Source organism: Mustela putorius, unplaced genomic scaffold (assembly GCF_011764305.1).
Source record: "Mustela putorius furo isolate JIRA1106 unplaced genomic scaffold, ASM1176430v1.1 tig00003853_pilon_pilon_pilon, whole genome shotgun sequence".
In the NCBI taxonomy this organism is placed as follows: Eukaryota; Metazoa; Chordata; class Mammalia; order Carnivora; family Mustelidae; genus Mustela; species Mustela putorius.
In genome coordinates, this window is record NW_025422005.1 from 67,946,579 (window position 1) to 67,958,682 (window position 12,104).

Sequence of the window (12,104 nt, forward strand, 5' to 3'; positions counted from 1 at the left end):
CAGTATCTAATGGTGCTACTATTACTGAATATTAAGAGTCTTACATTTCCATTAGAATTAGGACCAAGGGCTAATTATTTTAGTTAAAGCTAAATTTGATCTAAACGGGAAGCATATTTGGCATTCAGTCTAGAAACCCAGGGCTGTTATAAAAAGACTGGTTGTAAAAAAAAAAAAAGAAAAAAAGACAGGTTGTGAATGTGGAGAGTAGAAAAGTATATACAGATCTTTTGGTTTTTCCATTTTTAGGAGAATAGTATCGTTACAGTGGGATCATTAACATAAATACAGTAATATAATTAATGTAAGATGTACTGTTCTCCTGTTTATAGCCAAATTTTGCAGCATAAAATGAATTTTCCCAAATAAATTTGTACAAGACCTAAAATAAAAGCCTCTCCAAATTAAATTTCTTTAAAATTTTTCTTTTTAAAAAAAGATTTATTTATTTATTTATTTATTTGACACAGAGAGAGAGAGAAAGAGCATGCAAGTAGGCAAAGCAGCAGGCAGAGGGAGGGGGAGAGGCAGAGGGAGAAGCAGGCTGTCTACCAAGCAAGGAGCTTGATGCAGGGCTCGATCCCAGGACTCTGGTATCATGACCAGAGCCAAAGGCAGCAACTCAACCAACTGAGCCACCCAGGCACCACTCTTTTAAATTTTTCTTATGGAAAATTCAAAATTTACACTAAAGTAAATAGAATAGTATAATGAGCCCCCATGTACCCACTATTCAAATTCTTTAACCATCAACACATTACCTTGTTTTCTTTGCACCCTAAACCTTTCCTTACCACATTTTTCCTCTTCAGCAGACGAAATGTGCAAGACGAATAGTTGGGGATTCTACAATTGGTGCATCTTAGTTTTTTTTTTTTTTAATATTTTATTCATTTATTTGACAGACAGAGATCACAAGTAGGCAGAGAAGCAGGCAGAGAGAGAGGAGGAAGCAGGCTCCCCGCTGAGCAGAGAGCCTGATGCGGGGCTCGATCCCAGGACCCTGGGATCATGACCTGACCTGAAGGCAGAGGCTTTAACCCACTGCGCCACCCAGGTGCCCCTGGTGCAGCTTAGTTTTAAAACTGATGCATTTCAGTTTCAACCATTTTACTTAAAAATATACTTTTTCTCAGTTTACCGAGGAAAGGAGTGGCATATTATACCCACAACATGAAGGGAAGGATGAATGAACATTTAGTAAAATCATACCACAAACACAAGTAAGTCAATGATCTGGGTTTTCATTTCCTATGCATTTTCTAGGTAGTTGATATGATGCGCTTTTTTGCCAGTGGAATTTCTAGTCTTTAAATCATACCGCTCCTCCAAACCTCTCACCCTTTCCTTTTTTCTCCTTATTTATTTTTGCCTCTCTATAAATCATAGATAATAATAGTTCCCACATCATAGCTTGTTAGATTTTAATGACAGCCTCCAAGGACAGGTGTCAGTTAAATGAAACATATAATTAAAATTTGTGCTATTCTAAAATTGGGTTACTTGGCAATACTCCAGTCAGAGACTAACCCCATTCAGATGACAGGCATGCAGTACTCATCCGGGTTACAGAATGTATGGCAGATTCCATCGAGGCCTGTCTTTTGGTAGGTGCCAAAAAATAGGATGGAATGCCCAGTACCACACACCCACATTTCAGGTGTTTCTACCTGGTCCCTAAGTAAGGGTTCTATGCCTTGGGACTTTGGTAACCTGTGCTATAAGCCTATATATGCTTACCAAGCAATTAATTTAGGTGTGGGGATATACGTATGTATGTATGCAATCCCCATACTTATGCAGTAAGTATGGTATTATGAAGTTCTTCAACCTCTAGTACTTCTTCACTCAGAAATAAAGAGGCACAGTCTCGGGATCAGTCCCATACACCCACATCATCTTGCTGGATCCCATGCTTGTCATTTTAGGCATGGTTATCCTTTTCCTACAAGGAATATCTTTCGAAATGTCCCAGCTTCCAGGAGCTCCTAAGACTTTTGGCATTTGCTCAAAAGTAAGCTCTCTGACTTTGTTCCTATCCCTGTTAATTTTGTTCATGTAACTCTTCAGCCTTTCATTGATTTTCTCTGTCTTTGGGTTTGCCATTTTTGCCCTGTTCCACTCTGCCGAGGGAGAAAGACATAAGCTCTAATAAGTGGGAAAGGTCATGATCTTGTTTGTCATCTCAGCTATTGACACCCTGCATGAATCTGTGCCGGGTGTTCATCCTCTTGGTCCCATTAACCACTGAGATGCATTCCCTTCTACTTATGGATTCCTGGGTCTTCAATCTGTCTGCCACCCACAGTTCTCCAACAAGAGTCACCTCTGTCTATACAGTGTCTCAGACAATATGTCAGCAGACCGGCAGGTCTTCTATCTAGTCTCGCCATGCTCCTTGGTGATACACAGGCTGGCAGACACATCAAGTGGGCTCAGCTCTATGTCGTAGCTGAATCTTGAGTCTCAGTGTCTCTGGCTTGCCTTAATTCTTAAACCTGGGCCTCTACAAATTAGCAGTCAGATTAGGACAAGTTCTTTTCCTCAACGAGGTGTCACTTGCTGGATTATCCTGTTAGGAAATTAGCCCCATCTCTATGTTCATGTATGCAGTTTCCCATTTCAAATCCTTCCCTTCTCCCATAGCTCCAGGCACAAAATTTTTTAGCGGGAAAAAAAAAAAAGAAAAAAAGAAATCAAGTTGCCACTGTTCAACCAGAAACACCTTTATTTTTAAATTATTTGAACGTTCAATCTTTCCTGCCTCACCGTGTGTGGGTTTCATTCTAATAAATGCACTATAGAAAAATCTAGATGTATATTTTCTTTGATTTTCTTTTGAATACATCTGGATTTTTTTTTTTAAACCAGCAAGAAAAGGCACAAACCATTAGGAAAGCATTCAGGGTAGATTAATTGCTTATCAAGTTTTCATTCTCTCTTCAAACTATTTTGAACCACTTGTTTTACATGAATTCCAAAGGCTGCCACTAGCTTTCACTTCAGGAAATAAATGACACAGGGTATTATATTTTAAGGACCATTAAAACCTTGAAATTGCACAGTGACTTAAAAAACAACAAGTTTTTTAGCCTGGATAGCTTTGTAATGGTTATACAATGGAGAAATTCATTGTTAAATGACCCTCCCACTCTAGCTTCACATATACTGCTTGGCAGGAAGAGGAAGGAGAAGGAGACTAGCATCCGGGTACACAGGATGTAGTATAAAGGACGGAGGAACATTCTGGGTCTGCGTACTAAATGGCTCAGGAAGAATGTACCAAGCCTTCCTCAGAATCTTGAGTTCATCGACCCATGGTTGATGATCAGAAACTATTTTTGCCCAGATTAATGAGGCTGGTTCGCCGCCGTTGTCATAAATCCAAAGCTCTATACTCGGTTCCAGAAGTTGCTCTTAACTACATGTTAACATGTTGGAGATAAACAACAGAAAGGAGCTGTAATATTGTTACTGAAACCATTCTGACACATGATTTTGGAATTATAGTAAGTGGCATTTGAATCTGATGCTTCTATTGTCTAATTTATCACCTTTCTAACCTTTTCTTTTACACCTTCATTAGAACACCTAGGAAGGTAATGAAACCTAGCTACCAGATTAAAGGCAGAACATGCCAAGTCCTAAAATAACAAGAACGAGAACATAAAGAATTCTTTCCAGCAAAATTATAAACCACCACCAACAATAAACAAGAGCAAACCCCACCTGTTTTTATGATGAAAACCAAACTGCATTTGGGTCTATAAAGAAGCAATAATTGCTTAACTAACCAAAGTGATACAGTTCATTATTTTTCTATTGCACGTTTACGTAGTTTTTCCCCCCTGAAGCACACATACAATTTGGGTGGATTTTTTTTTTCATATGATTTACATATGGCACTTGAGGAGAGATGCTTTAGAAAACCATAAAGTGTTCTTCCTTGTAAAAGCAATGTCCTTTCTTGTTAATGCCAAGGATGCTTTTCCCCAAGCTCTCATTCCCTGCTCAAGACAGTGTAGCCACTAATGAGGAAAACACAGCAAGTACCTCCATTGAATGTTTCCCTTTGTTTATCTACAGGGAGTTCATTCTGCAATGGGAAGAATCCCTTAGTATCAATGAGTCTGAAAGTGCTCAAATTCTGCCAAAAGGAAAGTTATAAAGCTTTGGATACCCGCAGTTTAAATTAATCTAAAGCGATGGAAAGGAACTCCATCATCCCAAAGAACATCAGCCACATTGTTTCCATTGTCTCCATTTATAAAATACATTCCTTCTTATTTACTTACATAGGTTCCGTTTGGGGTTATAGGGTCACTAGGCTGGCAATATTAGAAGCTGTACAACTAAAATGACAAACGTTGTTACTGGCACTTGCCACTATTAAAGGGATATGATGCTTTTTAGTCTATTTGGGGTTTCCAGAGTAGTTCCAGTTACTGGCAATCAGTGCTTGAAAAAGGACTCTATGCCCAATAATAATGAACACCTTCAGATGGATTTTTTAAAAAGATGGCATTAATTCAGAATATAAATTAAGAGAACACTTTTGATGGCAAAGAAGTACAAACTTACCACATATTTTGGTTTCATGTATAAAATATAAATAGCATATGAACTCTCCCTCATGTCCTCAAAGAGAGCTGCAGCTTTTTTTTCCTTCTGAAGAGTGTTCAAAATATGCTATATTAAACATAATAATCCATAAATAAAATACAGTGCTTGCCAAAATTATTTTTTCACCCATATATAGGACCTTTAGACACTGTTCTGAACTCTGATTTTCTCCCGAGATACAATTTAAGAGCTTAAAAAAATGTCTTTAAAAGACTTCCTATGAAATATGCAGCATTTGTTTTTAATTTGTGTTTCTATATGGCCAAATTGCTCTGTTGTTATAAATACTGTATGTAAAATTACCAGATTTCCTGGCATTCCATTTTTACAGGGGATACTGCATCATTAAGCATTGAAAGAATATAATATAACTATTGAAACTGCTTAACATATTTTGTAACCATAAATTATTATCCAAAAATATTTTTCAAGTAGATAAAAAGAGTTGTCAATTCTGCATAGTGAATGCCTCATAAGGGGCTCGTTTGTGGTTGAAAACTGAATAAAAGCAGTAAATTAAGACCAGACTTAACCATAGAGAAGCTGTAATCCACTGCAGATTTCCTTGGTGAATGAAGTATTGTTATGTGGATTTATCCTCTTTGCTTGTACAGTTAACCAGGCACATCTGGGGCCAAAGTGCTGTCTGTGCTCACAGACAACGTGGGTTCACTAACCCCGAGGAGGTAAGCCCACTCTGGTTTGCATTGTACTGATGGGCACAAAATAAACTTCACAGCCGTTTTACACGGGGGCTGCCTGGGCACAGGCGGAGAGGATACTGAACTGTGCTATTATTAAAGATGAGAGGGGTATTAGAAAATAAGCAGGCCCCGGAAAAACAGCAAGTGACTCTGGGTGTCCAGTTTTCTGATGGGATGGTGTTAGCTGAGGGGGCCAGGATGGAACCGAGTGAAATGTGGGTGTGAACGAAGCACCGGGTGCGTCTGGGCTTTCCAAGCGCAGGCAGAGCGGAGAGCTGATGGAAATATGGTATACATTAAAGAAGCATCACTCATCATAAATATTCAATTTCAAGAATTTAAATAGTTTACAGACATAGAAGCCCTTGATGATTATTTTATCCAGCATTGTTGATTTTCCTCTGTTGTTTGCTGGCAGCCACCATAATTAATGAATAAGACCCTGGAAGTCTTGACAATGAGTCGGTTTAGTCTTAAGTCTGTGTATTTTTCTTTGTGATTACATGCCAATAACATAACTGATTTGCCTTTTTGTAAATTAAGCTAGGGGGAGCCAAATAAGTCATATTTCTGCTATTTTTTTTCCCTTTCAGAGCCCAATGTTTCCAAAGGACATTAACTTTGATTTCTCTGATGAAGTCTTTTGTCTGCCTCTCATGCTTTACAAAATACTACTGCGTCAGAGCCGAAAACAAAACCGTAAGTGAATGTTATTTCAAGAAGTTATTTTTCATTATTAAGGAAAAATTTCCCAGATTTCTCTATAATTCATGCCAATAAGGCTCACTTGGTAAGAAATGTGGGAAAAGAGGAGAGACAGAGAATGCACACATGAAAACACCTTTTTATGTTATGGAGGATTCATATTCAAGAATCGTTAAGACCCCATTTTTTAAAAAACAGTATTTTATAAATATGGTCAGCCTTGCAAGGGGGAAAAAAAAAAAACACCTTATATTGGAACATAAGAAAGTACTTGTGCCTTACTGTTCGGGTAAAATGTATGTCATGGATGGACATATTAGGTTATTCCAGGACTTGAATCCTTCAGATCAAGAAAATTTTCTCAGAATTTTTCAAAATTGGAATATTGCTTCTCTTTAAGAGGGAAAATATTTAGGCTAATGAAACCTTTAACAGATTCAGTAGTTCTACTAAAGTATAAATAGGTTACCTGTTCCAGGAAAGACCACTGGGACTTAGAGTAACATGGATTTCCTTACATTAGTAAAGAGATCCCAGAAAACATTAACTCTTTCGAATATGTGCTGATTTGATTTGATTCCTGAAGAATAAGATTTATAATTTCCAGCTCTATTTAATAAAGAAAACCAGGACTTGATTATACCCATTACATCTTACAAAAGTGCCAGTTTCTGAGGAAGGCATAATCTTAAAATCTCTAACACCACAGGAGATATACATATTTTATACACATATGTGTGTATAAATATACATATATATATATATATATATATATATATATACTCCATCAATAATACTTCTGAAATTTCAAAGCTTTTCCTTCTAGTTAGTGAAAAAGGGTGCTGTGCTAGTTGTCTGTAAGTTAGTTCAAATTGCCTGCAAATATTTGTAAGTGCCTGAACCTAAAGATGATGTTTTTAAGTCAAATACCACTGTTTAATTCCCCCATCCCCTCCCCCGCCACACACACACCCTGGAAGCCAAAGGGGGAAAACTTCAGTAGAAACTGTTATTAGGAGTAAATTACGCTTTGGTGCCTTGGAATTCTATTTTCTAAAATGGTTTCAGCTTGATCAAAAAAATAATGATTTGTTGTTAGACTTTCCCATGGCTTCTGTATACTGCAACAATTTAATAAAGTAACACGACTTCCCCTTAAAAGAAAAGGTGCTCATTAGCGTTTGTAATTCCATGTTGTGTGGCATGGTAAGTGTTGTGAAAAGGTTATGGATCTACTCACTGTAGCATCAAAAGTGTAAAGGTGATAGGTGAGATTCTCTTTGTTGCAAGTGCTGAGAAATAATCATTTAAAGGTCAGTTGCACTCAAAAAAAAGAACATTTGTTTAATAAGTAACTCATTTTGGGATATGCTGCACTTTTAAAGGTTACAGAGTAGACCAATTTGCCAGTGATGTCAGCAAGGGGGACTATTAAAGTCATTGGTCCCATTAAAACAATCCTTCGTAAAATTCAGATTGCATGCCTTCTCACATAGCCCAGCACACATCAAAAAAGTGCCTAAGCTGTTTGTCTTGTGGTTCCTAGGGGACATTGCCTTTTGTACTTCACCTTACGAAGATGAGTACCTTAAGTACTCTTCTCTTAAAAGCAACAAAGGAGTATTAGGTGGGAAACATGTTAGTGTACACACACACACACACACACACACACACACCACTGCCCATCAGATTCAATTTTGCTTCATTCTTTCAGTTTTATTAATTTCTATGAACATGCCTATATGTCATGAATGATAAGAATTCTCTCTGTGTCATATACTGATAACCATCTTGCTAGAAACTCTTATATAAATGAAATAACTATCGAGTCAGCTATATATATGAAAAACTATTTCTATCCTTTCCTATTCCAAGAACAACTTCCCTCCTCAAAAAGACAGAGCATTTGCTTGGGCAATTAAATGGAATATTAATCTCAAGGGAGACAAAAGAGAAGTAACAATAATTACAATATGGGTAAAATTTGTTTAATACCAGAAGAGTTTGTTTGTTTGTTTGTTTGTTTGTTTTCAAGATCTGAATGAAGGTGATGGTTTATTCATATAGCTTTTGTACTATTAAAATCTTTGTCTTTAGGGAACTGACACACAAGAAATAAAAGTTATTTTGTTGTTTTTAAATTTAGCATTTTCGAAGTAGTGTTTTAACCTGGCAGTAATTTTCTCTGGAAGATTAGCTCTTGCCTTGAGATGAGTATATGAATAAAAAAGCTTCAGGAAAAACCTCTGCAGAAAGCAGTCCCTCTGAACATTTGATTGCTTAAGATTTACATTTACTTTTTCACACTTTACATAGGTTGCAAAGCTTCCTAATTGTGACATTTTGGTGGTAGTGGACAGTGAGTTCTTTATAAAACAGTGAGTTCTTTTTAAGAAGTTGATTTTTAGCGTCTGCTCAATAAGAAATTAAATTACAGTTTAAAACAATACATTTTCATGCAAACTTCTAAGGTTCATTGTTTAGACCAAAGGAACTAGAAACTTTATAACCCTATCCTAGAGTAAGAACTGTCTTTAGGTACAGAAGACATTTGCAATTAGAAGAAAATACGACACTCTTATTTCAAGCAACTTAGCAAAGCATCAAGTTATTCTCTTAATTTGCCGTGCTTTTCATTTGAAAGAGAGCAAAATCTATTTCCTGAGCAATTTTGCAGAGCAAAGATATTAATACGTTGGGGTTTAATTGTATCCTGTGTTTAAATACACTGTGGGTGAAACCCCAGACCTCTGCTTAATTGCTGTGAGAAAATAGCCTGATTTCTCTGAGATTAGGCACACGCTTATGTATACTTTGACCCAAGAGTGCCTCCTTCAGAATTAATCTTCTAAGGTAGAGGGATTTGCTTTTATATGTGCAGCAGGGCCATTCGTGACAAACGGGGCCTAATAAACTACCTTCACCCCCTCAGACCTTGCTTTTGCTGTCAACGTTTTTCTTCATCTATTCATTTCACACATCTCTTGTCCAGTGGCTTATTAGCAAAATGCTAAACTGGGCAGGAGGAATAATTTTTAATGGTGTTTTTAATTAGAGGACTTTCAAATTTAAATAAAATACTTCAGAACTGAAATTGTAAAAAAAAAAAAAAACTTTCATTTTTACTAATAAAACATAAAGTGTTCTAAAATAACTCCACTTAGGTAAACACCGTAGCCCTGTGAAAAGACAAACAATTCATATTTACTTAAAATTTTGTTCTGCAGCTGTATTTTGTTGGATTCGTCTAAGGCATGAAAGCACTTTTTCTTTCCCATCAGCTACATCAGAATTGTTTTTGCAAGATGTAACAGAATGTTCTGGTTTTTAAATATTTATATTAATCAAAGTTAGGGCTGTTTATATTTTTTGGCAATAGGGCTTTTCTTTAAAAGTGATGCACTTCCATTTAACTAAACAAAAGTGTTGAAATGGCCTGTCATATAAACTTCAACATAGTACAGTTGGTAATAGAAATTTTGAAGACAGGAAGAAAGGGGCACTAGTTTCTAGGCTTCAGGTTAAACATGGATTAATAAAACGTGCAACACTGGTAATTTCCAAGATTTTCCTGAGGAAATGTCATTCATTGCCACTTATAAACTATAGAGTTACCTGGTTGAAAGGTTTGCATTCAAGTTTCTTGTTCTGTTTTCTTGGGGCATTGGTAAGTCAGACCTAAAAACTGGCTAAAAACTGATAAACCACTAAAGCTTGGGGCTTACTAAATAATTCAATTCATTAAAAAAAAAAAAAAACCTCTTTTATATCTTATATATTTCTAAACTATTTTAGTAGTGAAAATTACTTCACATTATTTACCTGCAATCTTCTCTATTCGTGAGCAGAAATAGTTCAAACTGAAGCATTCTTCAGGTCAAATCTCCAACTGTTGTTATTGCCATAAGGTATGTCTGGTTAATACAGAACGGTGTGGTCTATTTAGACTCTTGTAAGGAAATGGATTCTTTATTAAAGGCATCTGAACAGCAAACCAACCTGGATGAAATTCATTCATAATCACATATAATTCTTTTTTAATTCAGACAATCCCAAATATTTTGGAAGCCTAATAAGACACAACTTGAAGTTGATTGGTCCAGTAAGGATTTTGTTTTTGTTGTTGTTTTCACTCAGTAGTTCAAATTATATCAATTCACTTCTGTGGACAGCCATCCTAAATAGGAAGAATGGGACCAGAGTACTTAGTTCCTAACTTAAAAGTTATAAAGGCTTTTATGTTCAGGGAGCGCACCTATCAAACAAACAGAAGTATTATTATGCATTGCAGGCAGAAAGGCTAAAGGTCTCCTGTTCGAACTTTTGGCCCTTCCAGAATCCTGATCCTTCATTATTTTGTTTAACTTGATGTAAGTCTTGACCAGTAGCTGACTCTGAGAAAACATTTCCTGACATCATTTTCACAGGTGATAAGGGATTATTATGCTTTGCCTTTTCATTTTGGGTTGAGAATGAAAAGTCCTACAGTGTTTCTGGTTAGTACTTCATACATGGTCTTTTAATTACCAGGTCAAGCTAATTCACTTGTTTGACCTTTAGCACTACAACTTCATTTTCAAACATTGGTTAAAATAATCAATGTACACACACACACACATTCACAAACACACAAATACATTTAAAGGGGCAAAAATGGGCCATAATGGAATAAAAGAGAAGAGACTCTTTTTAATTACCTCATTCATAATATAAAGTGGTAAGAGAAGAGCAAAAAAGGTCAGGGTATAATAAATATAAATTTAAATCTCTAAACTAATTTACCTTTTTTTATTATACCGGCTAAAACCAATGAGAATAAACATGCATTCCACTTGGTCACACTATTATGGATTATTATTAATATCTTGTTTCTAATTTTATGCAATTTTGGCATGATCCAAATCTGTGTATTAGCCTGAGTAGGGGGTTTTGCTTGAGGTAATTGACATTACATAGTCCAAAGCACAGAAAGAAGAAAACATATCTATAATCTTTACCCATTTCCAAACAGAGAGGGATAATCAGACCAATTCTTCTATTGTGTGCCCTCCTTCTTTATTCAGAGTTTCTTTTGAAGTCAGAGGGAGCTGGAGGAGCCAAGGCTGAGAAATGTGGCTGGAGGAAAAGAATGAAAATTATCAGGTCAGATTCTTATAACCAGGTTTTGTGCCACATTAACCATTGAGTTTCCTATAACACAGAGGCTTTTATTATCCTATTTACCTTCTTGTTTATTTCAAGATCACTAATAAAATTTCTAATATTATACTAGGGATTTTCTTAAGTATATTTATTTAAACTTCCAGCCCCTCAAAAATATAAAGAAATAATGGTTCTTCTAAGAAAACTCTGAAAACTTAAAAAGCACCATTTGCTGTATAAATGGAAATCTAGATGAATCTGAAACGCCAGTCAAACACACTGATCCCCAGGCTGACTACAGTGTAAAGAAGTTATGAAGTAGGTGGGGGGTTATCCTGGGAAAGCAGTGTTTTCTCTGTTCTCCTTTGCTTGCTACCTCTTTCAAGCAGAGATCAAATATAGGATTGCACTTATGTTACTGAGCTAAATTTCAGGCTGGCTCTTACCCTTTGGAAGTATATTTCTTGGCCCTGTTTTTTACAAATCACAGGGGACATGAACTTGTGTGAATGTGTAGCAGGTAAAGTTACCTAAACTCATACAATAATGGACTGAAGATGCGAACAGCTATTTGGTTTAAACGAACAGACAGTTGTCCAAAGACTCCCTTCAATTTCCAAAACTCCAACAAGAGGAAAATGATCAAAGGCAAGAACTAGAATAGAACTGACCAGGGATGTCTGGGTGGCTAAGTTGGTTGAGCGTCTACCTTTGGCTCAGGTCATGATCCCAGAGTCTCCGGGATCAAGTCCCACGTCGGGTTCCCTGCTCAGGGGGCAGTCTGCTTCTCCCTCCTTCCTCCCCTCAGCCTGCTCTTGTGCTCTCTCTCTCTCTCGCTCTCTCTCCCTCAAATGAATGAGTAAAATCTTTAAAAAAAGAAAGAAAGAAAGAAAGAAAGAAAGAAGAAAAAAAGAAGAAGAACTGACTAGC

At 36.5% G+C, this 12,104-nt stretch overlaps 1 long non-coding RNA gene across 1 annotated transcript in view; it reads left to right on the forward strand.

Moving 5' to 3' along the window:
- Nucleotides 1-12,104, forward strand: part of LOC101690468 — a 300,273-nt gene that overhangs the window by 233,364 nt on the left and 54,805 nt on the right. Inside the window, exon 5 of the long non-coding RNA XR_006601791.1 lies at nucleotides 5,921-6,026. This is a non-coding gene — a long non-coding RNA (uncharacterized LOC101690468). The remainder of the gene's footprint in view (nucleotides 1-5,920; nucleotides 6,027-12,104) is intronic.